The sequence below is a fragment of the Ovis canadensis genome, chromosome 13 (genome assembly GCF_042477335.2).
Source record: "Ovis canadensis isolate MfBH-ARS-UI-01 breed Bighorn chromosome 13, ARS-UI_OviCan_v2, whole genome shotgun sequence".
Classification (NCBI taxonomy): Eukaryota; Metazoa; Chordata; class Mammalia; order Artiodactyla; family Bovidae; genus Ovis; species Ovis canadensis.
Genome location: NC_091257.1, coordinates 93,446,807 through 93,472,584, shown reverse-complemented (window position 1 = coordinate 93,472,584; position 25,778 = coordinate 93,446,807). Strand labels below are relative to the sequence as shown.

At 57.1% G+C, this 25,778-nt stretch overlaps 3 long non-coding RNA genes across 9 annotated transcripts; 1 reads left to right on the top strand and 2 right to left on the bottom strand.

Moving 5' to 3' along the window:
• Nucleotides 1-7,162: 7,162 nt before the first annotated feature.
• On the bottom strand, nt 7,163-10,538 carry LOC138417810 (uncharacterized). Its single transcript, XR_011248302.1, has 3 exons — nt 9,461-10,538; nt 8,516-8,636; nt 7,163-8,051 (listed from the first exon to the last, which is right to left on the bottom strand). It is a non-coding gene; the product is annotated as an uncharacterized lncRNA (long non-coding RNA).
• A 1,810-nt stretch (nt 10,539-12,348) lies between these two features.
• On the top strand, nt 12,349-25,707 carry LOC138417809 (uncharacterized). 4 transcript variants are annotated; one of them, XR_011248298.1, is made up of 4 exons: nt 12,357-12,494; nt 14,786-15,292; nt 20,890-21,057; nt 21,791-22,633. It is a non-coding gene; the product is annotated as an uncharacterized lncRNA (long non-coding RNA). The 4 variants fall into 4 exon arrangements; XR_011248299.1 differs by lacking the exon at nt 14,786-15,292 and having other exon boundaries at nt 12,349-12,494; XR_011248301.1 differs by lacking the exons at nt 12,357-12,494; nt 14,786-15,292 and adding an exon at nt 19,471-19,555.
• On the bottom strand, nt 17,843-21,191 carry LOC138417808 (uncharacterized). Of its 4 annotated transcripts, none has more exons than XR_011248294.1 (5): nt 20,909-21,175; nt 20,635-20,799; nt 20,144-20,356; nt 19,307-19,505; nt 17,843-19,007 (listed from the first exon to the last, which is right to left on the bottom strand). It is a non-coding gene; the product is annotated as an uncharacterized lncRNA (long non-coding RNA). The 4 variants fall into 4 exon arrangements; XR_011248296.1 differs by having other exon boundaries at nt 20,635-20,770; XR_011248297.1 differs by having other exon boundaries at nt 20,144-20,314; nt 20,909-21,170.
• Nucleotides 25,708-25,778: the final 71 nt, after the last annotated feature.

The following is a 25,778-nucleotide window of genomic DNA, read 5'->3' as shown; positions in this document are numbered from 1 at the left end:
CCTTTATCCCTCTCAATTACGTCATCTCTGTTCCTTTTGCCTCCTGATTTGTAGGAGTGCCTCACACACAGGCATCCTCGCCGTCTGAGACGGTCATCTGAAGCATAAACAGATGGCTCTTGTGTGGCTTGGCGGGGGCAGCTATGGGTGGCCGCCCTCACCAGGCACCACCCTTGGGATGCAAAGAGCTCAGGTCAGAAGCCCTTCTGGGTGGTTGGCGGGACACGTTTTTGGTCCCTCCTCGAGGCCTGTCCACTTCAGGGTCCGGTGGGCGAGTAGGGTGGAAGACAGGCAGGTGGCCGGCTCGGTGGCCTCCTGACACCGCGCAGAGCGGGACTGGGTGACACTGGCCTGCGTTCTGTGCTCTGACCCAGCACGCCCCGGGGTCTTCGAGAAGCGGAGACACTGCAGCAGCCGGCCAGCGCACTAGTTTGGCACTTCAGAAACCTCTCGCTTCCCCAAGCCAGTTCTCATGCCCTCCCCCTCCTACCCCAAGGACCACCTCCCTGGGCTCTCCACCCGTCACCCCCAGGCGAAACGTGGCTATCTCACGCCCGTCTGGTGCCCAGGCCCAGGACTTGCTTCCTCGTGTCCAGGGGTGGGCTCCCACCACAGGCAGCACAGGTACGCACCCCCCCCCCACCCCCGAGAGAGCCCCGGCCCCTCTAGAGCAGCCACTCTGGGCTGGCTGTCCTTATTAGCCAATGCTGTTTTGCTCCTAGCAAGTATTCATACCTAACGAACTGATTTATTCGGTTACTGATTCCTTCTTCCCTCTCTGGAACGGGCACCATGCAGGTCGGTGCTCACCTGACTCATCCACATCCCTGCCTCCAGCTCTGAAAGCTGTCCTGGGACACACTGAGAAGGTTTCCGCGAGCTCAGGAATCCTTCTCCAGAGCGGGGCCTTGCCTTCCTCTCCAGGCCCAGGGCAGTGACGAGGGCAGGGTCCTGGCGGCTCTGCCGAGAACTCGCGGCGTGACGGAGGGACTATGGGCTAACTGGCAGGGCGAACAGAGGGACCAGCCCAGTAAGGAGTTTGGCGGCTCCAGGTAAAGCTGGTGAAGACGCGGGTGGGTGAGCAGAGAGGCTTGCATGTCACCTCTCTCTCCCTGGATCTCAGCACATGACCTGGAGTCATGGACGCCAACCCCAGTACACCTATGGCTGTGTGGCTCTGGGCAGAGCCCTTGGGCTCCCTTCACAGGACTGTGCTAAGCATTACGTAACATTTTATGCGCCCGTGAGATTTTCACGGTCCTCAGCACACGGCAAACCCTTCAAGCTACTGTGAAATCACCCTGTTGCACCAGAGACAAACTCTCCAGGTCTGCAGGCCCCAGGGCTCCAGGTTGAGGCTCAGGGCTGCGTCCCCGCTCGAGCCAGCAGAGGGCGCTCGCGCGCTGCAGACGGACGCCCGGAGGACGGGACAGGAAGGACCACTTCTCAGCGGCCTCGCAGGCATCTGGGCGTGTGCGTTTGGCGCGCATCCACTCCCAACCCCACACCTGGAGGACCAGCGCACCTGTGCTACCAGCTCACTTTTACTGAGGACGAACCTAGGACTCAGAAGGCGTCCCCAAGGTCGCCCAGCCTGGGTGTTTGCAGTGGGGTCCTGCAGCGATGCCAAGGCGGCCTCTGGCTTCAGGGGTCACAAACTCAAAGGCTTCAAGGCGCTGATGTTACAAGCTGGAAAACTGACCTTCTTGCCTCTGGAATGAGAGCTCAGGATGGCCATATCTTTACGTTTTTTGAGACAGAAGCCAGACATCAAGATTTAGTAAAATATCTCAACTTTCATGGTGTCAATAAATTAAAGGCTTTTAACATTTTAATCACCTTACCACCTCTGAGCTACCTTTTAACCCTCCCTTGGAGAAAAGCATTTTAAGACAAAACCCTTCTCCCCTTGTCTTCACTAGCCCACCCTCTCCCCCTCCCTCAGGCCTCAGGTTACAGATCACCTCCTCCCTCTGGGTTAGGAGCCAAACCCTTTCCCGGAGCTTTCACTCACTGGTTTGTTCATTCATTTATTCAACAAACATTTATTGAGCTCTCTCTGTGTGCAGACCTCTATACCAGAGTCACAGCACAGAACAAAGCAAACTAAAATTGCTGCCCCTGGTGGCTCAGAGGTTAAAGCATCTGCCTGCAATGCAAGAGACCTGGGTTTGATCCCTGGGTTGGGAAGATCCCCTGGAGAAGGAAATGGCAACCCTCTCCAGTATTCTTGCCTGGAGAATCCCACGAACAGAGGAGCCTGGTGAGCTACAGTCCATGGGGTCGCAAAGAGTCGGACATGACTGAGCGACTTCCCTTTTGGAATAGAGGAGACAAAACAGACAGGGTGAATTTACAATGTCATTTCAAAGTATTAAGCACATACCTGAAATATCCCAGCAAGAGAACAAGATGGGAAGGTCACCCTGGGCAGGGAGGGCCTTTCTGCAGAGGTAACGTCTTCAAATGTGTGGAAGAAATTGCATGCCCAGAACTTGGCAGGGTGGACAGTTCTGAGTGAAGAGAACCAGAACTCGGCAGGGTGGACAGTTCTGAGTGAAGAGAACCACGGAGCAAGGGCCCTGGGGCAGGAAGAGGCGTGCCACGTGGCCATGGTAGCAGCGGTTAGTGCCTGGCACATAATGGGCACTCTGCACCGATGGATCAGTGGGCACATGGATGTGCTGCACCACGCCCCGTGCTGGGCACCGGGGAGGCGACGCTTGATGAGTGAGTGGAAGAATAGACCCAGGATTTGCCCGAATTCAGTTGCTTCTGCCCTGGTTTCAGCACCTTGGTCCCAAGTCTCTCCCTACATACTCTGGCCTCATATTCAGCCTGGCTGGGAATTGTCCAGGCCTATCTCTGGCTGAAAAGGCCTTGTACAGTCCCAGATGTCTTCTCCCAATCTGGCTTGAGCCCCCTTTTCTGTGGCCTAGAAACTGTCCAGAGTCCATGTGGCTTGTCCAGGAGTCGGGGGTGGAGAGGGAAACGAGCTGATATCTGATTTCCCTGGGTCGAGTTTTGGCAGGAGGTTCTGGGAACATCAGGCCTGTCCCCAGAGGAAGGCAGTGATCTGGGGGCTACAGAAGCCCCCACCCCACCTTTGCCCTGGGCTGGGGTCCAGCCTAGATGAAATACCATCTTTCTTGAAGGATGGCCAGTTGGCCCATGCAGTCATGAGCAGCACACAGAGAATGGACATCTGTCTGCCTGTCTGTCTGTCTGTCTGTCTGAAGGTCTCCTAAGGTCTCCTTTGTGCCAGGCACTGGGAATGCAGAAATGGACAGAAAAGTCTCTGCCGTCATTCCAGGCATGGGAGACAGAGGGTACAGAAATGATGAATCAACAAGATAATTTCACAACGGAATCAGGGCTGTAAGAACAGGACAGTGAGGTGGTGGGCCGGTGGTTGAGAACCCACCTGCCAGTGCAGGGCACACGGGTTGGATCCCTGGTGTGGGAAGAGCCCGCTGGCCGTGGAGCAATGGAGCCCGTGCGCCACGGCCATTGAGCCTGCGCCCTAGAGCTTGTGCCCTGCGACAAGAAGCCTACGCCCCGCACTAGAGAGTAGCCTCTGCTTGCTGCAATTAGAGAGCCCGCACACAGCAGCCAAGACCCAGCACAGCCGAAAATAGATAATTTTTTAGAAAAAAAAAAAAGAGAACAGTGAGCTGACGTGGTAGAAAGGAGACAGGGTGGGAACTGCTTCACACGGGTGGTCAGAGACGACCTCTGAGGAATGACATCTGAGCTGAGAGCTCATCGGAGAAAGAATTAGTTGCGGGAATAGCAGGTGCAAAGGTCCTGAGGCAGGCGTGAGCTTGGCGGGACTGAGGAACAGCAAGGAAGTCAGTGCAGCTGGACACGAGTATGCGAGGCTATTTGTGGTAGGAGCGAGCAGTGGGATGAAGGCAGCCCTCTCAGGCCCTTGAGGACTGCTGTGGTGGGAAGAGTGAGCGTGGTCACCTCATGGGGCGACGTGAGGGTTAAACGGGACAGTGCAAGAAAGTGGCTGAAACACAATATGAGCTATTATTATCACTGTTACTATCAATCACCATCGTCTGCCCCGGGTCTGGCCCTGGGACCATCCCAAGGAGGGCTGTCAGGTTTTACCTGTGGCTTGTAGCATAGCGGTCCCCTGTGTTGGCCCATTGCCCCCAACAGGACCTGGGGGAGAGGTATGAACAGGCCTGGTAGGAGGTGAGGCTCAGGCAGCTCCAGCCTACAGCGGTGGTCTCCCCTCCCGAGAGGCCGTACCGTGCTGCCACGCGCCAGACACTCACAGTCTGGAGGCCTCTGCACCGGCCCAGTCTGCACCCTAGTTCCCTCGGGTCACCCTGAGCTGAGGATTCGACCTTCTGAGCCTCCAGCGGGGCCCACCTGCCCAGACCAGCCCCACCCCCACCCTCAGCCCCAGCACTGGCTCCCGGCGCCCAGGCCATGGGTTCTTGGGAACATGATTATTTTTCTTCCCAGATAATTCAGGCCAGAAGACGGCCACTTCCGGCCGCACTGTTCTCACTGCAGCTTCCTGACCCACTCACTCCACAAACTTGACACTGTGGTCAGAGGCCTGAAGCCAGACCCAGGAGCCCCCATGTCCCCTGCCCCTGAAAAACTCCCAGCTCTGGGAATCTGACTGCAAACACTTAGGACCCTCAGCCACCCCTTTCCCACAAACCCCCACTGAGAACACGCCTACCCAGCCGTGGATTCCAGGGAACACGGTGCGCGACAGTTCACAGGGCGATTGTGAACCATAGGGCTCCCTGGAGCTTCCCACTTCACCCAGGGGCGTGGCAGCATCCACTCTTGCAGGGTCATTCATTCAGCAAGTGTGTAATAAGCACCCACTGAGTGTCGGGCTTCCCTGGTGGCTCACCGCCTGCAATGGGGGAGACCTGGGTTCGATCCCTGGGTTGGGAAGATCCCCTGGAGAAGGGAAAGGCTACTCACTCCAATATTCTGGCCTGGAGAATTCCATGGACTATATAGCCCGTGGGGTCGCAAAGAGCCGGACACGACTGAGCGACTCTCACTTTTCACACTTACTGAGTGTCAGCTGGGCTTCCCAGGTGGCTCTAGTGGTTAAAAAAAAGAAACCTGCTGCCAATACAGGAGCCGTAAGAGATGTTTGAGTTTGATCCCTGAGCTGGGATGATCCCCTGGAGAAGGGAATGACAACCCACTCCAGTAGTCTTGTCTGTAAAATCCTGTGGACAGAGGAGGCCTGCGGGGTCGATGGGGTCGCAGAGTCGGACACGGCTGAGCGGCTGAGCACAGCACAGCATGGTGTGCCAGGCTCTGCCCTAGGGCCGGGGCCACAGCAGGGAATAGACTAGGCAGAAACACCTGCCCTCACGAAACTGGCCTTCTGCGTGTGGTGAAGGCGGAGCAATAAGCAAGTGAACACTCAATTACGCAGCGTAGTGGCTGGTGATAAATTCCATGAAGGACACGGAGGAAGAAGAGGGGGTGCTGGTGACAGGAGTCAGTCAGGGAAAGCCTGAAATTCAAGAAGATGGCATTCAAATACAGGCCTGAGAAAGGCACGGGGGCAAGGCTTGTAGGCACCTGGGAGAAGAGTCATTATGGTGGAGGAAACAGCCGGTGCAAAGGCCCTGAGGCTGGAGCATGCCTTCTTGATTGGAGAAACCGCCAGGAGGTCAGTGTGGCTGGAAGAGAGTGGGTGAGGGGAAGGGGGGGGGTTGAGCCCCAGACCATGGCAAGAGCCCCCTCTCCCCTGAGGCAGGCAGGAGCTGTGCGGAGGAGGAGCGGCGGGACCCAGGCGTTCACGGAGTCCCTGCAGGCCTGGGGGCAAGGGTGGAACAGGAGGCCAGAGAGGAGCCGGAAGCAGACCCCCCGGTGGGGAGGTGGCGAGGAGAGGAGGGAGCCTCCCAGGCGCCCCCGAGAGCCAGCGGGCAGTGGGCAGGCACGGACAACGTGCTGCTGATCGGGGAAGGGGCGCCTTGTCCCATCTTCCGCCTCTCACTATTTTCCCTGCCCTTTTAAGTTCACTGAGATGTGGAATGTTCAGACAACAGGGGCCTGCGGGAACGCTCCAGGGGTGGATGTGGGGTTTGGGAGGGGAGGAGCCAGGGGTGCCCCCAGGCCTGGGCCGCGCCCAGGAAATGGCCTTTTCCTGCCTCCAGGGAAGGCTCAGGTGCAGCCAGTTGGTGGGGGGCGTCCAGGGGCAGGTGTGAGAGTTATACCGCGGTGCATCTGAGTCAGGGCAGCCGGGGCAAGGTGGGGGGCACCCTGAAGTGGAGTTTAGGGCCAGCTTCTGAGCTCCCCGGGGCAGATGGGGGGTCAACAAGGACAGACAGAGATGGGGAAGTCTCTGCAGCCCGACCGCGGCTTTCAAAGCGGGAAGAGGTCCCCATCCTGCACATGGGGCCCACCTGGGCGAGGACATCCTTTGCCTCTTGGGGGCACAGCCTCATGTGAGGCTCAGAGCAGACCCGGGACTGGACCCCAGGTTTCACTCAGCCCTCTGCTGCATGGCCCTGGGGTCTTCTGATGGTAACAGGATAAACCCGAGGCCCCAGGTCATGCGGCTCTGAGCCACTCAGTGAGATTCAGCTCTGACTAGAGTGGCCTCGAACCTGTCACACTGCCTTAACTGCCTGCCCCCAACCACTGCCCCCCTCCACCAGGGAGATGATCAGCTACTCAACCTGCTGGCCAGGTCCAGTGACTCGGCATGGACTGAATAACTCACAGTGCCTGAGCTCACACCCCCGAACTCATATCCTTCCCACCCATCCTCCCGTGTGGTTGGGGCCCCCATTTGACAGATGGGGACAATGAGGCTCTGGGAGATTAAGTCACTAGCTTGGGGTGAGCCACGTGAGCTGGGATCTGAACCTGGCAGGGTCAGGGTCCAGAGTTTTCCCTCTGTGCCCCCCAGGCAGGAAAAAGAGGGATGGCCTCGGGATTAAGAATAGTAGACACGACTCAGTGGTAAAGAATCCACCTGCCGATGCAAGAGACGCAGGTTCAATCCCTGATCCGAGAAGATCCCACAGGCGGAGGGCAACCTGGCCCATGCATGACTATGGAGCTGTGTTCTAGGGCCCGGGACCACAGCTGCGGAGCTGCGCAGCCCTGCCACTTGCCACAGCTGAAGGAAAGCCCACGCAACACGGGCAAAATAAGCAGATAAATCTTTTTTTTAATTAAAAAGAAAAGAGTAACAGTCAAGGTTTGACTCCAGTTTTCTGCATGCTGGGCACATTTATGGAAATACCACCCACAGCCCTAAGAGGCAGGGACACCTTATCGATCTCATTTAATGGAAGGAGAAGTTGAGGTCTAAGTGATCGTCTGAGGGGATCCACGAGCCACTGCACTTCCTGGTGTCCCCACTCCCCCCATCCTTCCCAAAGGCCCCCGAGGTAGCGGGAGACGCTAGCGATGCTGGGTGACTCAGGCGGATTTCTGGCCCCAGAACCTCAGTGCCCCCAGCCTGACCACAGGCCGTGTCTCAGAGCCCTGAGTCCCCCACCCCCAACGCTCCCCCACAAACCCAGCCCCAGGGGGTGCTCTTACCCCTCCCTCCTCACTCCCAGCCCAAGACCGGCAGGCTGATGTCCTGGGACATTTATACCCAAGACCTGTGCTTCCTGCAAAATTATAGACATGAGACCCTCAGTCCCAGCAGAGCAGGGACCCTGGAGTGAGCCAGGCCCAGGGAGGCAGACCCCAGCCCGCCAGGCCGGACTGAATCTGCAAGGGCCGTGTGTGGGGGTCTCTGCACCCACCACAGCTCTGTTCAGATGAGTCACAAAAGCGGAGGCCCTGACCGGATGCCGGGGACATCCCGAGTTCCCGAAGGCCAACACAGCCCTCGGGTGGGAGGAGGGCGTAGGCCGCACCCTGGGGCTCAGAGGGGTGTCGGTGACCCGAGACACACAGCTGGCTGCTGGGGGCTCCAGTGGGGGTCTGAGCATCTCTGCTCTGTGGCCGGACCGCAAATCAGTTGCAGCTGCTACAGTCCTGACCCCGGAGGGGGGCTCTCGAGACGAGTGCCGGGGTCCTGGAATCTGAGGAGCAGGCAAGAATGTCGTGTGTGTGGGTGTGAATGCAGGGGAAGAATCCAGAAGGAAACATGCCGTTATGTTAACATGCTCACTCCAGCCAGTTCTCGGACCAGGGCAGCCCTGTCCCTGAACCCTCGGCAACATCTGGAGACATTAGGATTGTCACAACTGGTGGGGGAGGGGGTGCGACTGGCGTCTGATGGGTAGAGGCCATCCTACCATCCTACTGTGCCCAGGACAGTCTTTCCCCACCCCATATAGTGAGCCAGTCCACAGCGTCCGTGGTGGTCCCCAGCTCAGAGAAACTCTGCTCTAGCCTGTGTGGACACTCGGGGTGGCGGGGTCTCTCTTTCCTTTAGCTTATCCTGTTTCCCAAAGAGAAATGGTTAAGAGTATGGGCTCTGCAGCCAGGACTAGGGTTTACATCACATCGCGCCAGCTGTGTGCCCCCAGGCAAGTGTCCTTACCTCTCTGAGCAGCAGCTGTGGCGGGGGGAGCACACCTCCAAGGGAAGATTCAGTGAGATCATATCTGTGAAGGGGCTGGCTCAGCAGATCCTGAAGTCCGGAGACGAGAATGTTTGTGTCACTAGGAAAAACAATAATAACATGCCCCAGGGGTGGGGCCACACGTCACATAAAGCCCCTCGGATCTCCCTCACCCAACCGGTTGAAGAAGGGATCAGTTTTCATCCCTTATTTGGCAGATGAAGCAATTGAGGTACAGAGAGGTTAAGCAACTTGTCCAATGTCACACAGTAATTGTCAGAGCAGGGATCAGAACTGTCACTTCGGAACCTAAGTCCCCACCCTTCCACCATGGGGTCCCTCACTGCCTCGAACATCAAGCAAAGGGATCTTTTCGGCTGAGTTTTCCCAGTTGTCTTCTCTAAAACTTGGGATGACTAAGCCTTCGTTGGAATTCAGATCGCTGCTAAAATGCCAGGTGCCCCTTTTGCCCAGCCACCATCCTTCTTCCCAGGCCATAGACCCTGCTTTATGGTAGATCCCAGGAGAAGGGCCAAATCCCTGGGCATGCCCCCTGTCCTGAGCTGACTTCAAAACCTTCCATGTTGTGAGCTCTGCTTTGATTTCAGGCATTTTATGGGCATGAAATCCAAGCCCTGGTCCTTTTGGAGACATGGAGCTCCTGAGGGGTGGGGTGGCCTTGTGAGGTCACTGGACAGGCCCACGGGGCAGGGGGCTGGGCTCTGAAAGGATCAGAGGGACAGTCACGCTCTGGGAGAGCTGGACCACAGGCCCCCTCCTCTCAGCAGACACCTAGGGGCAGGTGCCCTGGCCGCCCAGGCGGACTTCATCTCATCCACTGTCCACGGCAGTTTCCGGGAAGCTGACAGCGTTCCCCCGGTTACAGATGGGGAAACTGAGGCTCAGGGCGGGACAAGCACTCACCCATCCCATCACTCAATGCAGACTCAGGTTCTAGGCTCTTCCCTTGCATCCCACCATCTCCCGATTTCCAGAGGCCACGTGAGAGGGACTAAGGGCAGAAAGGTGGAGAACTTCTCTCCCCGCGTCCTGGGCTCTGGGCTGTAACGGAAGTTGCCGCGAGTCTCTTGGGTGGACACACGGTGGAGTGTCCAGGATGTGGGGAGGCGTGCTGGCTGCAGCGTGTCTGAAAGGCATCTGTGTCGTGGAGGGTGAGGTCCCCAGAAGCTCAGCCCCAGGCGTCCAAGTGAGGAGTGGACATGAGTTTCGGGGGCTGGGAGGGAGTGATGCCTGCAGAACCTGATTTCCTTGTCAGCTCAGCCAACCAGCTTCAACAGCTCCTCACAGCCACCTCCACGCTGGCTAGACCCAATTCCAGCACCCCCTACCCCCAGAATCCAAGCAGGGACCCCAGACTGCAAACCCAGTCACAGAGTCACGGGGCTCTACATGACTGGTCCAGACCACCTGCTGAAGCTGAGCGGCTCCTGGCTCCTTCCTCTGTCCACGTGATCATCCATGCGAGGAGGAATCTGTGTGTATTTTCTGTGGCTGTCATAACAGACTGTTACAAATCCGGGGGCTTGAAACAAGAATTTATTCTTGGATTTCCCCGGTGGTGCCGTGGATTAGAATCCACCTGCCGATACAGAGGACACAGGTTCAATCCCTGATCCAGGAAGATTCCACGTGCCACAGGGCCACTCAGCCCGCATGCCACAACTTCTGAAGTCTGCACTCCGCAACAAAGCATAGCCCCAGTTCCCTGCAACTAGGGAAAGCCTGCGTGCAGCGGGAAGACCCAGCACAGCCATAAGTAAATACATATTTAAAAAAGAAAAAGAGAGAAATTCATCCTCCTACAGTTCTGGAGAATTCTGAAATCAAGGTGTCAGCAGGGCCTTTTCCCCTATGAAGGCTCCAGGAAAGAATCCTCCCCAGCAGTTCCAGCCCCTGGGGGCTCCCGGTGCTGCCTGGCCCCTTGACACTGCCCTGCACTCGCTGCCTCCCTCTTCACGTGGCCTCTGTGTGTCTGTGTCCTTTACTCATAAGGACACCAGCTGTTGACTTTAGAGCTCCCCCCAGTCCAGTGTGATCTCATCTTACAGTCCCTGACTAATGCCATCTGCAAACATCCCATTTCCAAATAAGGCCACATTCTGAGCTTCCGGTGGATGCGGATTGGGGGAGGGACACCATTCAGCTCACTGCAAGTGCCTACTGTGTGCCCCAGGCCGTGGGGACAGAGCAGCGGACCAGACAGGGCAGGGCTGGGCTGGGGAGAGACAGAAACAGCTAATCACAGAAGAGGTGCTCTAGTAAACTCCGCCAGCAAACTAGGACTCGGGACACCCACAGCCAGAGGAGGAGCCTTGGGGAGGCCTGGGCAGTGACCCTCCTCCCCGTTCTGAGTCCCTGCCCACAAGACCTGGGGCCTGAGCTTAGGACTCAGCCTCTCCTGGGAGTCTCCTTGATCCCAGAGGCGCCCCCTTGGGGCTCCCAAGGCCCCCTATACTTCCTCCCCGCATCCGAAGATGATAGGGTTGTATTTTTTGAACTTGGGAACTCTCCAAGTCTATTTATTTACAAAAAGAATGCTTTCCGTAAACAAGCAATGATCATTGAAAGCCTTGATAGAAAAATGCACTGACTTTCTCCGCATCCACTCTCTGGGACTTATCTTTCTTGGCAGGTAGGTGCAGTCAGCACAGTCAGTGGTACACAGTAGGTGCTTCATACTGTTTGAATACATGGATGACCAGTGTCACCCTGCCTACCCTGGGACAGTGAGATGATTAAGTGACAGCCTGTGGCTGCGAATTCACTGCGGTACAACCTCTACATTGCCTAGTCTAAAGTGGAGCATACAGTTGGTGCCCCATAAATGCTGGAATGGTTGGGGAGTTGCCTTTGGGGTCCCCTCCATCTTCGCTGCTGTCCCTGGTGAGGGGACCAGCAACCAGGGAGGCTGGGATATGGAAGACTCCAGCCCCTGGCTTCAGGGATTTCCTTCTGGGTCTCCACTCCAGGGGCAAACTGTCAGCCTCCAGCTCTTCTGTTCACAGCCGCTGCCCAGACACCACAAACTTGGGAGGGTGAGTTGTCATTGTTCAGTTGCTAAGTCGTATCTGACTCTGTGACTCCATGAACTGCAACACGCCAGGCTTCCCTGTCCTTCACCATCTCCTGGAGCTTACTCAAACTCATGTCCATTGAGTCAGTGATGCCATCCAACCATCTCGTCCTCTGCCGTCCCCTTCTCCTCCTGCCTTCAGTCTTTCCCAGCATCAGGGTCTTCTCCAATGAGTCAGCTTTTCACATCAGGTGGCCAAAGAATTGGAGTTTCAGCTTCAGCATCCGTCCTTCCAATAAAGATTCAGGGTTGATTTCCTTTAAGACTGACTGGCTGGATCTCCTTGCAGTCCAAGGGACTCTCAAGAGTCTTCTCCAACACCACAGTTCAAAAGCATCAGTTCTCCAGTTCTCAGCCTTCTTGATGTGAGGCTGAGCCCACTGGTCAATCCACTAGCCTTTATTGACCAGCTACTGTGTGTTGATGGGGGCTGTGTTACAGACTCAGTGGTAAAGAAGCCAGCCCTGTCTGTCCCTTGTGGAGCCTGTGTTTTAGGCAGAGCAACAGACACAGACAAATCAGTAAGGTATCAGGACCCAGTGCCAGGGAGAAAGAAGGCAGGAAGGTTCAGGCGGTGGCAGATATTGAATAGGCAGATCAGGGTGGGTGGCCTCCTGGAGGAGGTGACATTTGACAGAGAGTTGGGAGGGGAGGAGGGATTGTTAAATGTCTGGGAAAAGCAGAGGAAGGCCTGTGGTGTGAGGTCACCTTAAGGTCCAAGGAAGAGGGAGGAGCTGGTTGCGGCTGCAGCGGAGGGCTGGAAGGCAGGAGGGCGGGGTGGTCACGGAGCCCCTCGGGGCCTCTCGCCGGCCACAGTGAGGACTTTGGCTGTTCTCCGTTTGAGCTGGGAGCGAGCCGTGGAAGGTGAGCGCGAACAGACACGACTTGGAGCTCACACAAGGTCTCCATCCTCAGCTGTTAAATGTTGGGGTCAGACTGTTCTGCGCCACGGAGCCATCCTGGGAGTGGGAGGGCCGTTTGGCCGCACCCCTGGCCACCACCCGCTGCCAGCTGTGACAGCCAAAACGTCCCCAGACGCGGCCGCGGGTGCCTCAGGGTTGGGGGGCGGCTGCTGGGCAGATCGCCCCGTTGGCCTGTGAGCGGAGATGGTCAGGGAGTGAGGCAGGGAGTGAGGACACCTGTGAGGAGGGGTCTGCTGGTGGGTGTTGGGGAGCAGCCATCGGATCTGGGTCTAGCTGGAAGCAGGAGCAGGGAGCACGGAGCTGTGGGATCCGTGTGGGTGGGCATGGAGCTGGGTCTGGACATGTCCATCCTGGGTGTCTCTGGGCTGTGGGCCCAATGAAGCAGGGACTTCCCTGGTGGTCCAGTGGTTAGGACTCTGCCCTTCCACTGCAGGGAACATGGGTTCGATCCCTGGTCAGAGAACTAAGATCCCAAAAAGTCCTGGAAACTTGCCCCAACCTCCGCTTACAAAGCATTTTGTGTTTACCCTTGTGATCTCATTTGATTTTCAAGACTGGCACCCTTGGGAGCCCCAGTTACAGATGAGGACACAAGGCCCAGAGAGGCTGAGTGACTTGCCTGAGGTCACACAAGTCAGGCGTGGGGATGGAGAGGAAGCCAGCTCAACCCTGGTCTGTATCTAGCCCCCTGGTGGCTGGCTGCGTGAGGATGGGGGTGGGGGTTGAGTGGAGGCAGGCTTTATTTTTCTAATTTTGTTCCCCTAAATTTTCTTTATTTGCTAAGGTTTCTGAAAAGAATGTGTTTCTCTTTTGTATTCAAAGAGAAACAAAACCCAGAAAGGGAGGTTTTGGCTTGGTTTTTTACCAGAGACTCCTTGTGAAGCCATTCCCTGCTCCCCCCACAGAAGAGCTGACTGGCTCCGAGTCTCGGGTTCCTAGTCAGCACCATTGCTGGTGGGCAGACTCAAGGAAACAGTCTTCAGGGAGGGCAGATGAGCATGACTCTCAGAAGAGAAAATAGGACTCCTCTAGGATTCTTCTAAGAGCTCATCATCTAGAAAATACTTGCCTGAAAAAAAAGAAAGAAAAGACTTGCCTAAGTCCCAGAAGACATGTATGGAGTTGGGGTCTACCTCTTGGAGAGTAAGCCAAAGTGCCTTCCCTGGGGGGGAATACTGCTGCTGCTGCTGCCAAGTCACTTCAGTCGTGTCCGACTGTGTGTGACCCCATAGACTGCAGGCCACCAGGCTCCCCCGTCCCTGGGATTCTCCAAGCAATGACACTGGAGTGGGTTGCCATTTCCTTCTCCAATGCATGAAAATGAAAAGTGAAAGTGAAGTCGCTCAGTCATGTCTGACTCTTAGCGACCCCATGGACTGCAGCTTACCATGCTCCTCCGTCCATGGGATTTTCCAGACAAGAGCACTGGAGTGGGGTGCCATTGCCTTGGGGGGAATACTACACAGCCGTAAAAAAGAACAAGGCCACAGGGAGGTTCCCAGAATAGTATCGTTAAGTGAAAACAGCTCAGTGCTGCAGCGTATGTCATGAGTGTATGCCTAGTCGTGTCTGACTCTTTGCAACCCCATGGACTGTAGCCTACCAGGCTCCTCCATCTATGGAATTTTCCAGGCAAGAATATTGGAATGGGTTGCCAGGTGGTCCTCCAGGGGATCTCCCTGACCCAGAGATCTCTTGTGTCTCCTGCAGCAGCAGGCAGATTCTTTACCACTGAGCCACCTGGGAAGCCCTTGATACTATTTGTAAAACAAAAACAAGATAGGAAAGAAGAGAGATGTGGATTTGTTTGTGGATTCCCAGACAATCCCTGGAAAGTACCAGAAGACACTCTTAACAGCGACAGGCTGAGGGTCAGAAACAGGAAGAAGACTTGGCTTTTTCTTTTCCTTTTTTTTCCCCTTCAGTTATTATTATTTATGAATACAAAACAGTTCAGGCCAACAAAGAAATATAAAGAATAGCATCCCTACCACCCAACCCAAGAAAGAAAATATGGAGAGAACTGGCACCCAGTGACAGAGTGTTCTTCCTGGCTCACAGGAACCGCCATCCTGAACCTGCAATTTATCCTTCCCACGAGCGTCTTCATTCGCTACTCCCTTAGCACCCTTTGACTTGAACTGAGTTTTGTGCTTTGTTTTCTGTCGGTTACCTCTCGCCCCAGGGATGCAGAAAATTAAAAGACATCTTCTTGCATTGTCACCCCTCCAGACTGCTCCCGGAGCTTCAGTTTCCTGGAACAAGGGGGCTGTAACTCTCCATCTGGGCCCCCGGAGGCCCCGCACACAGCAGAGGAGCTGGCAGGAGGGCAGAGGCAGCCCTGGGCACCGCGGCCCCAGCCCACTCGCCCGGCTTCTGCAGGCCCGGGGCGTGGAGCCAGCAGGCTGGAGCCAGGCGGCCTCCCGGGCCTCCTCACAGCCGCTTTTGATAAAGCCCCTCTGTGCACGGGGTGGGGGGGCCCCGGCCGGCTGGAGCCAGCTCACATCTGGAGGCCAGCACAGGCCCGGGGCAGCCGGCGCGGCTGACAGCGGCGCCACCCCGAGCCACACGCCCAGCTCTGGGTAAACAGCCCCGCGCCCACCCAGCAGCTCACCTTTCGCCCACAAGGCCGCCTTTCTTCTCGGACCCGGGCCGCGGCCACCGCGAACATTCCTCCAACACGAGGCAGAACAGGCTGCTGACCTCCAGCCTCGGCCGAAATGTGAATCCAGGCATCAGGTGATGGGGGGCGGGGGGGGCCGCGGGGCGTGGGAAAGCACCTACTATGTGCCTGGTGCCCACTGAGCTCATTTTGGGCTCACTGCTGCCCTGGGAGGGGCAACGGTGGTAGAGAGCGTGTGTGTTGGCCCTAAAAGACCAGGGTGCGAAGCCCAGCTCTAGCTGTGTGCGCTTGGGCAAGGTACTCCACCTCTCTGAGCCTTCTCTGTAAAACGGAAATTGTAAGAGTGCCTCCCCCAGATTGTTAAAGAAGTTACCCTGGGCGATTCCCGGCAGCCCAGGACTTAGGCTTCTATGCTTCCATTGCAGTTCCCCCTGGGCGGGGAACTAAGATCCCACATGCTGTGTGGTACAGGCAAAAAATTAAATGAAAAAAGAAGTTACCCTAAGTTAACTGCGGAGAATTGTGCCTGGCCTGGCTTCTATGTGATGGATCTTTTGCCTCCTCTGTCACTAATTCAGAGTTATACTCGGGGTGTTCTCTGATGGATACCAGGATCAAGACGGGGAAAACTGGGGGGGCTCGGCCCACTAGGAACTGTGTCCCTGCTCAGCGGGCAAGGCTCTTGCCCAGCCCCCCGAGGGACACTGGGGCCAGCCTGGGCTCCAGGCGGCAGCGGGGTAGACCGTCAGGCCAGGGCTCCCCACATACCCCTTTCTTTGGGGAGCATGACCCAGGACCCTCCTGGGGCCTGCAGGCCTGGGTCCTCGGCTCCTGTGCCAACAGGTGGCAGGACGCGGCCAGGCTTCCTGACTTTGGGCCCGGCGAAGCCTCCAGAACACCCAGTTCTGCCTTTTCCTGGCGGTGAGCCCCTCACTGTGCCCCCGTCTCTCCACCTGAAGGGGCAAGGGCCGGGGCAACAGCACAGGTACCTCCTGACCCTCGATTTCCTCACCAGCCAGGAGGGCAAATAGCACAGGTGCCAGGCATGCCACGGAGCTGGGGAGGGCCACAGGAAGGGCACAGCACCCAACACAAAGCGAGAGGTCTGAGTCGAAGTCAGGGTGGCTTCCTGGAGGAGGCCCCCGTGCTCTCTGGCGGGGGTGTGGTGGGGGAGAAGCAGGACTGGAAGGAGGCTCAGGGCGAGAGAGAGACAGAATGGAGTGCCTGCAACGTACACGGCTCATACTGCCCCGCGGCCCCCAAGAGCCAGGTCCCCGTTCCAGCAATTGCCAAGGTCAGCACCCTGGCCATCCCCATTTCACAGATGAAAAAACTGAGGCTCGGAAAGCAGAAATAATTGGTTCCTTCGGGGACTAAAAGTCAGAGTCAGAATTTGAACCCAGGGGGCCAGAATGCCTCCCCCTTCCCTCTCTTCTTCCCCGTTTCCTCACTTGGGTCTTTACTGCAGCCCCACAGTGCATTGGACTCACAGAGCCGAGCAGACCCAGGAGCCCCAGCCCCAGATCCTCATGTCTCTGTCCACCACCAAGCTGGGCCCGTCCCTGGCCCCTTCAGGGCCTCGGTTTCTCTCCTCTGAGGAATGGGTTGAACTCCCACTCCTGGCCCGGCGTGCTGCCTCTAGGCAGCCGGGATGGCGGCAGCGGGGCAGGCGGGCGGGCGGGGCCTCCCTGCTGGACAAGGCGGGTGGGGGTCCTCCACCTGCTGCGGCCCCCCAGTCCCCCGTGAACCTGCTCGCCAGGCTGGAGCCAGCCGCCATCTGGAGCGACGGGCTGTTTATGGAGCCGGGCGGCGGGGGCCCTGGCCCTGACCTGGCCAATCTGGAAGCGATTAGCAGCCCTGGGGCTGGGAGCGTTTGGAGTTCTCATCAGTGGGTTGGGACCACCCCCTCCAGCCCCCACACCCCGCACCACCAGGAGCCAAGGCCGCTCTGGGGGTCTCTGAGGAGCCCCATTTCTTGCAGGGCACCCCAGTTCGGACCTGCTCCAAGGCCTAGAGCTCTGAAAACCAGGCGAGACTGGGCCACACACACAGGCCAGGACGCGGGGGTGGGTGGAGAGGGTGGGGGTGGGAAGCGCCGGGGCCTTCCCAGAGGGAACCTCGCACGGAATTGCTTTCTGGCATGTTTGGTTTTGAATATACATGCAAGCGCACAGAGGAAACACACACACACGGAACTCAGCACAGAGGGTGTAAAAGCATAGAGTGAAAAGTCAGGGTGGCTCTCCACTGCCCGCGAGTCCACACTCCCTGCACCAAATCCAGTGTTTGCAGTGTCTCAGATCTCCTGAGAGGCTGCGAGCAGCTACGCACACAATCGAGTTGGTCTTCTTGCCTTTTCCTCCAACTGGCAGCCCGCTTTACATTTGGGCCTGCCTTTTCTCCCTAGGATGAACCCATATTTCCACCACTAGACGGCAAAGAATCTGTCTGCAATGCGGGAGACCTGGGTTCAACCCCTGGGTCAGGAAGATCCCCTGAAGGAGGGCATGGCAACCCACTCCAGTATTATTGCCTGGAGAATTCCATGGACAGAGGAGCCTGGCGGGCTACAGTCCATGGGGTCGCAAAGAGTTGGACACGACTGAGTGACTTTCACTTTGCCGAGGAATAATAACCATAATGTTCACAATAATAATAACGGCAGCAAAGGTTTCCAAAGGATTTACTGTGTGCTGGGCATGGTTCCAGATGCTTTACATGGATTAATGAATGCATCAGAAAGGTGAAGCGATCCTATCAGGAGGTTCTAATCTCCATTTTGTAGATGGGGAAACTGAGGCCTGGAGTGTCAAGGCGCCTCCCCAGTGGCACACAGCTGTGCTTGGCAGAGGTAGGACTCAGACTCAGGCAGGCGGGCTCCCAGGTCTGTGCTCCAAAATCTTTCACCATCCGGCCCCTCCCTCTGCTTTCTGGATGGATCTGGTGGTCTTGACGGGTGACAGGTGATGTACCACTGGGCTTATCTCCATCTTGCTGCTGCTGCTGCTAAGTCACTTCAGTCGTGTCCGATTCTGTGTGACCCCATAGATGGCAGCCCACCAGGCTCCCCTGTCCCTGGGATTCTCCATACTGGAGTGGGTTGCCATTTCCTTCTCCAATGCGTGAAAGTGAAGTCGCTCAGTCGTGTCCAACCCTCAGCGACCCCATGAACTGCAGCCTACCAGGCTCCTCCATCCATGGGATTTTTCAAGCAAGAGTACTGGAGTTGGGTGCCGTTGCCTTCTCTGATTTCAATCTTGGGCTGGTGCTAAATGTGCTATGAACACCCTCCTGGGACGTCACGCCATGTGGAACTGCAAGGAGGTCCCATCTCGGAAGTGCCTGGCCAGACAGGAGTGAGCAGTGCAATGGCCGACAGCCACTGCCCAAGTGTTGTCTTGGTGGTGATGTTGGAGGTGATGGTGATGATGCTGGTGGTGATGCTGGAGGTGATGGTGGTGATGCTGGAGGTGATGCTGGAGGATGAATTTGGAGGTGATGCTGGAGGTGATGTTGGAGGATGATGTTGGAGGTGATGCTGGAGGTGATGCTGGAGGTGATGGTGGTGATGCTGGAGGTGATGGTGGTGATGCTGGAGGTGATGGTGGTGATGCTGGAGGATGATGTTGGAGGTGATGCTGGAGGTGATGCTGATGCCTGATCCAGTTCCCCAGAAGAAGGGAGGAATCCACAGCTGCCACATCCTGAGCCTATCTCCGGGGTTACTTGACCTCCCTCCTGTTCTCTGATGGGTGGACAGGACTCCAGGCTCCCCTCCCGTCTGCCTGCCTCCAGCCACCGTGGTCCCCCAGTCCCGGCTCCACGCAGTGGCTGGAGCAACGGTAAAACCTAAGTCGGGTCAGGCCTTTTCCAGCTCCCCCCTGCCCTCTCTCTCCCTGCCCCCATCCAGGCCAAGCCAGAGGTGGGTCCCCCAACTGCCCCGCCCACTCCCCCACCTGCTGCAGGGGCCAGCCCTGGCGCCTAGGACACCCCCACCCACTCTTCACCTGGCTACATCCTCTGGTCTGAACGCACAGCCTTCCCCAAGTGCCCAGACTGAGGCAGGCAGGGCCTCCCCTGACCACCCACCCCCAACAACCTGGGCCCCTGAGAATCTTAGCTTGACTCACACTATCTCTGATGGCTGTCTCTACTAACAGAATATCTACAGAGATTTTTGCCTGTTTTCTTCGTTTCCATATCCCTGCAGACTGGAGTTTAATAGGTGCTCAAAAAAGTTGTTGAGGGACTTCCCTGGTGGTCGAGTAGCTGAGACTCGGTGTTTCCCATGCAGGGGAGCTCCTGGTCGGGGAGTTAAAATCCCACATCCTATGGAGTGCGGCCAAAAAGTTAAAAAAAAAATTACTGACAGGGTGAAGGTATGAATGAACGAATGAGTCCGTGGGGAGCCCAGATCTGTGGGCAGAACGCCTGTTCTGGGGTGGGTGGGGTCCGGGCCGCCCCCCACCCAGGGGAGGGGGAGAGGAGCACAGCTGGGAAGGGAGGAAATACAGACGGGTTCCCAAAGCGCCCACTGTCCTCAGGCACTTGCTCATTCCTTGGGCCTGCAAGACCCACTGTACAGATGAGGAAACTGAGCCCCCTTCATTCGCTCCACAGACCCATCCTTCAGTCTCCAGGCCTGGGGCTGGGGGCAGGGTGACTCCGGGTTTTCAGAGCTGGTGGGAAGGGCGAACCCAACAGGAAGGGGAACAGAATGAACCAGAACACCTGAGCGCCACCACACCACAGTCAGCCGCTGACGTGGCCGCTGGCCTCACCCCGAGTGACCCTCACACCAGCAACGGCGCTCTGTCCCCTCTTCTGGAGGCTCAGGGACAGTAAGGACCACAGCCGGCGCTTACTTGGCGCCTACTGTGTGCCAGGCCCTCATGGGAGCCTCACACAGATAGATAGCTCATTTATTCCCACCAGGCCTCCAAGGCAGGGACTCTTATCACCCCCACCTTACAGAGAGGTTAAGTGACCTGCCCAGGGACACACAGAGGTCGGCAAGGTCACACTGTGACGTCACACACAGGGTCCTGAAGGCCAAGCTCAGGATGAAGGCCCCTTTGGAGGGAGGGCGTGGGGGAGGCCCTGAGGTCTCCCGGGCCCCGGCGTGCTTCATTTCTCTCCTGGAGGCAGAGATGCGGATTCCTGATCTCCTGGTGCAAAAGCTGAAAACAAACCACAGCAGCAAGTAGCCAGGCAGCCCCACTGCGGAGAGTGACTAAGCGTGGATGCGGGGCTGAACTTTGACCCAGCCCTGGCTGACCTGGGGGCCGAAACCAGCCTGGGTAAGGGGGCTGCCCCCACCCCCCAGCCTCTGGGCCCCCCAGGCTCTCAGTGACGCAGCTGTGGTGGTGTTTGGCAACCCGAGCTGCCCGCAGTTACGACAGCCCAGCATCTGGCAGCCGGGGGGAGAGCGGGGTGGGGCGGGGAGCCCCGGGCCTACCCCTGCCTGGTCGGCTGACCCCTCCTCCCGGCAGCCCGTCTCTGGCTCCGTCTTTCCTCCCCTTTACCAGTTGACATCACAATTGCTCTTGACCAGAGGGTCTGCGCCCTGAGGGCAGGAACCTGTGCTGCCGGCCCTGCATACGGTGGGCTCCATAAGTACTTGCTGAACAAACAGATGAAAGCTGGGTAAACGAACTGCAGCCGCTCCCTCCCGCCCTCCCTTCTCTCCTTCCTTCCTGTCTTCTCTCCACAGATAGTTGTTGAGCACCTACTATGTGCCAGGCGACCGGGACCCACTGGTGAAGGGAACAGGCAAAGATGCCCGTCCTCGCAGAGCTGAAGTTCAAGAGAGGATGCCGGTCATCCACGCGGGCATCCTGCAAACACGGCAGCTGGGGGAGCGGCCACACACCTGCTGCAGGTGGCTGGACCCCCAGGGGTTGGGAGAGTCCCCCGGGGAAGCACCGCCACTACTCGCTGGGCCAGGAGAGCCGTGGGAGTGAGAGGCACGCACGCTAAACAAGAGGAAGCCCTAGGGTGCGGACCTGCCCTCCCAGGCCGGAAGGGTCCCTGAGGAAGTGACGCCCTGAACACGGAGCCGGATCCCCATGAGGAAGACTATTCCCTTCCCAGCAGGGGCAGCAGCCCAGCAAAGGCAGGAAGCCTGCACCACCCTGGGAAGCTGGCGGCTCTGCACAGGATGGCCCTCTCTGGCCTGGCTTTCTCCTTTTGTGGATAGGGAACAGTCCCCCCCCGCCCCCCCCCGCCAACAACAGACAGGGGTGTTGGAATGCCCTCTGGGAGCCTTTTAGAGGGCTGGGCAGGCACTTGATCTAGTTTTCTTTTTTTTTTTTTTTTTGTGGTATAGTTGCTTAACAATGTTGGGTCAGTCTCTGCTGTACAGCAAAGTGAGCCAGCCACGCGTGGAGTGTATCCCTTCTCCCCTGGATTTCCTTCCCATTTAGGTCACCATGAGTTGTATTCTCCCTGTTTTTCCCACTAGGCTGTGAGCACCGTGGGTGCTCAGAGCACTTCTGGGGATCCAGTGAGCCAGTGAGTCTCAGGTTCCTCATCTGTGTGATGGGATGATGCTGGTGCGGCCACAGGGAAGGAGTGAACTGCTCTTTATAGCTTGCGTTATCTCCTCTCCACAGATCCTGGGGATGGGTCAGGCCTCCGGGGACCCCCTCAAGTCCTGGAAGATGACCTTCTCTGTGGGCTGTGGGAGACAGACGAGAGGGTAGACGGAACAGCCCTCCAGCTCTGGACGTGGAGGCAGGACCCTGAGTGCTTAGAAGGGAATGATAGGCCGCCTCATTCACAATGGAAGGAAACTGAGGCACAGCCACAAAATAATAAAGTCTCGGACGTGCTGAGTGCCTACAGTAAGCCAGGCGCTGTGCTGAGCCCTTTGACCCACGTTCTTCCATTTAATCCTTCCAACAACCGTCACCGTGGGAAGCTGATACCGGGACCCCTACTTTACAAGTGGGGAAAGGAAGACTCAGGAAGGTAGGCCAAGGCCATGCCCCCGTGAATGGGGGACCTGAGCTGGGCACACAGATCTGGCTCCAGAACCCAGAACCGAAACCCTGGGCCGTCCTGGGCGGAGGTGAAGGGAAGAGAGGAGGGAAGCCTGGGAGAGACGGAAGATAAACCCTTGTCTGGCGGCCACGGGCAGCGGAATAAATAATTGCAAGAGTGAGGCACCCGGGGTCAGTTCCATGTCCATTCTACCCTGGATGGCCCAGGGCAGTTTGGAGAAGCCCCAGTTTCAGCCCACCCCAGCAACCTAGAATTTTCTCTGCTTCATTCACGCAATCATTCAGTCAACAGAAAGCGAAGTTCAGGATGACACAAACATAGCCCTGTAAACAATAAATGTAAACGGGTCGAATGGGCCTATTAAAACACAAAGACTCTTGTATGAGATCAAAAATCAAAATCCAGTCACTTATTCGCGGACCTAATATTTATTAAATGCCTAAAATATTCAAGGTCTGGTTTTAGATTCTAATGATAGAACCTAAAAATAAAACGTCTGCTGGTGGAAAAACACCAGGAAAAGGTGATCCAGGGAGGGAGACCTGAAGGTGCAAAAAACTGAGGCCGCAGTGAGCTGGCGGAGGGAGGAGCAGAAGGGGGGGGGGGGCCTGTGGCCGGAGGGCAGCACCGGTGAGCGTGGGGAGCAAATCAGCAGAGGCCCAGCCAGGTTGGGAACAGAGAGCAGGGGCAGCAGCAAGCAGGGCTCAGATGCAGAGGACCCAGTTCCTTCTCTCAGAGTCCTCACTGCCCCGGCAAGCCCAGCTGCATTCTTGACTCTTCCCATCTAGGAGCCCACCCTGCCCCGTAGACGGGGCCAAGATGCCCTGGCACAGCCCCCTCTCCAGAAGTAGGCTTTGTGGATCAAAGGCCTGCTGGGTGTCAGGCTCCACCATTGGCAGCTTCCATGCTTCATTAGCCCATTAAGTCCCACCACCAGGTTCGTTCCTCCCATTTTGCCAAAGAGAAAACAGCCTCAGCGGGGCTGGGTGGCCTGCCCGAAGCCACAGAGGCAGGCAATGGCAGGCCCAAGGCTTGGACTCAGAGCATCTAACACTGTGGGTGCCTTCTCGCCCCTGCGTACTTCCTCCCGGGAAAGGGCAGTGGAACGGCCTTGGCCGGCTGTGTCCTCGCGTGGGTCTCCTGACCTCCTCGACCTCAGCTCTCCGCCTGGGAAACCGCATGCCAGGTCAGTGTCAGGATCTTGATGATGCCCTCCCTCTGGGCAGCGGAGTTCCCAAAGTGCTGAGGTAGCATTTCTGATTCTATCCCCACAATGACTCCATTTAACACAGGAGGAAACTGAGGCTCAGAAGGGGGAAGTGATCCTCCAGGGTCATGGCCTTGGGACTCCTGAGGGCCTGGGACTTTCGCTGAATCTGTTCATTGGATAATAATGATGGGGACTCCCAACGATGCAGAGACTCGGGGGTGGAGTGATGGGGTGGGGGGGACAGACAGGAATGGGACACACAGACAATGAGAGAGAGAAAGCATAGAACGCAGGAGCCCAGCTCCCAGCCTCTGCCCCTCACTGCATCCTGGGGAAGACAGGGGCCAGGCCCCTTGGTCCGGATTATTTCCTGAGAGCAGGGAGGGCCACGGGAAGTCTCCCCACTCAGGTCCTGCCCAAACAGGAAATGCCAGGCAGTCCCCCCACCCCCATCCCAGGGCCGTGGGAAATCTTAGCCTGGGATTTCAGCGTCTCCAACAGCTCTGGCTCAGCCTCAGTGGGGAATCTAGACCCTAACAGGGCCTGTGTGACCTTGGGCAAGGTCCTTCCCCTCTTGGGGCCTCAGGCTCCCGCTCTGTAGTCACAGCTCTGCCACCTCTGGGCTATGTGACCCCAGGCAGGTGGCTGTGGCCCACTGACGTCGAGCTCCTCCTCCTGTAAGACAGAGGAACGGGCGCACAGAGAGGGCCCCACCCGCTGAGCCATCGTCACCACAGGCGAGGGTATGACGGGGAGGCCTTCGGAAAGATCCCTGCAGCCCTCTGCGAAAGATGCCCTGGCTTCCTTGGGCCCGGGAACCACAGCAGGGTACCTGTCTGCACCTCACTTCCCAATCGGTACCCAATCTGCACAAGAGGCAGAGCCCTGAATCACAGTGGGTGGCGGGGGGTGGCGGGGCGCTGTCACTGATTTCAGGCCACGGGAGAAGGTAGAAAGAAGCAGGTTCAAGAAAGATAGGGATGCTGGCTGGCGGGGGTCGAGGGGTGGCTGGAGCGTGTGACCTGATTATTTACTTCTCTTTCTCAGTGAGAAAAGACAGCCAGGGACGTCTCTGGTGGTCCAGGGGTTAAGAATCCGCCTGCCAAGGCAGGGGACACAGGCTTGATCCGTGCTCCGTGAAGATTCCCCCTGCCTATGCCTAGGAACCACAGGTGCTGAGCTCCTGCTCCCTAGAACCCGGGGTCGCAAGCCGAGGAGCCACCGAAATGAGAAGCCCAAGCGATGAAGCTGGAGAGCAGCCCCTGCTCGCCAAACGGAAAGCCACGCATCAGCGGAGACCGAGGTGGCCGAAAATATAAATGGATTAACAAACCATTTTTTTAAGGCTGTCAGAATAGTGGCGGATGGGCCAGGCTGCACCCACCCCTTGGGGGCTTGCAGAGCTCTAACGGGGCCACATGGCAAGGGAACAGGCCTGGCGCAGGGGTGAAGGTGGCTGTTAGCTCCTCCTGGTAACAGGTGCTCCCAGCTGCCCGGCCTTGGAAGATGAGCCCTCACTCCTTCCCAGCCCAGAGCCTCCTTGTCAGCAAAATGTGACTCCATGGAGTCAGTCGAGGCTGGCAGCTCAGAGAGGCACAGCCACTTGCCTTGGGTCACACAGCAGAGTTGCTACCACGTCTCCAGCCCCTCCCTAGAGAAAATCAGAGTCCCAACTAAGAACAGAAAGGGAGCCCACAGACCCTAAAGAGACTTAGAGAAACTAAGGTGGCAGAGAGGCTCTGAGGCACTGAACGCGTAATGGGTTTCTGTGTTTGGGCGTCTCCACCTGCCAGTGCCAGGCATGTCCTGGGACAGAAGAACCCGGGCAATGGGCTCAAACTCTCATCCCGTCTTACAACCAGTGCCAAATCACCGCATTTCTCAGAAGCAGGTTTCTTTGTGGTAAAGTATAATAGAAGGCGTGGTACAGGTGAAGGATCCCGGATATGAAGTCAGTGCCCAGAGCAAAGCTTGGTAAACTGGGGTTATTGTCTCTACTGTTGTTAGAGACCTGCTAATTAATCCCTCTGAGCCTCGATTTCCTCATCTGTAAAGTGGGTTTAACCATCCCTACTACATAGAGTCCCATTGAGAATTCCAAGGGTCATCCCACATAAAGCACTTCCCTTGTGCCTGGCTTTCACCTTCTTCTATTCCAGGATCCCAGTGCCTGGCACGTAGAAGCTCAATATGTCTTAGCTGGGTTATTATTATTATTATCACCCTGACTCCAGCTGTCTGAGATCTTGGGCAACTCACCCACTTCCTGCCTTGCTCAATTTCACTTTCCTCCTTCATAAAATCGAAATAACAATAGCGCCTGCCTCCCAGAGCTGAACAAGGATCCATTCACGCATTCCACAAACACTTTTTAACCGTTTGTTTTT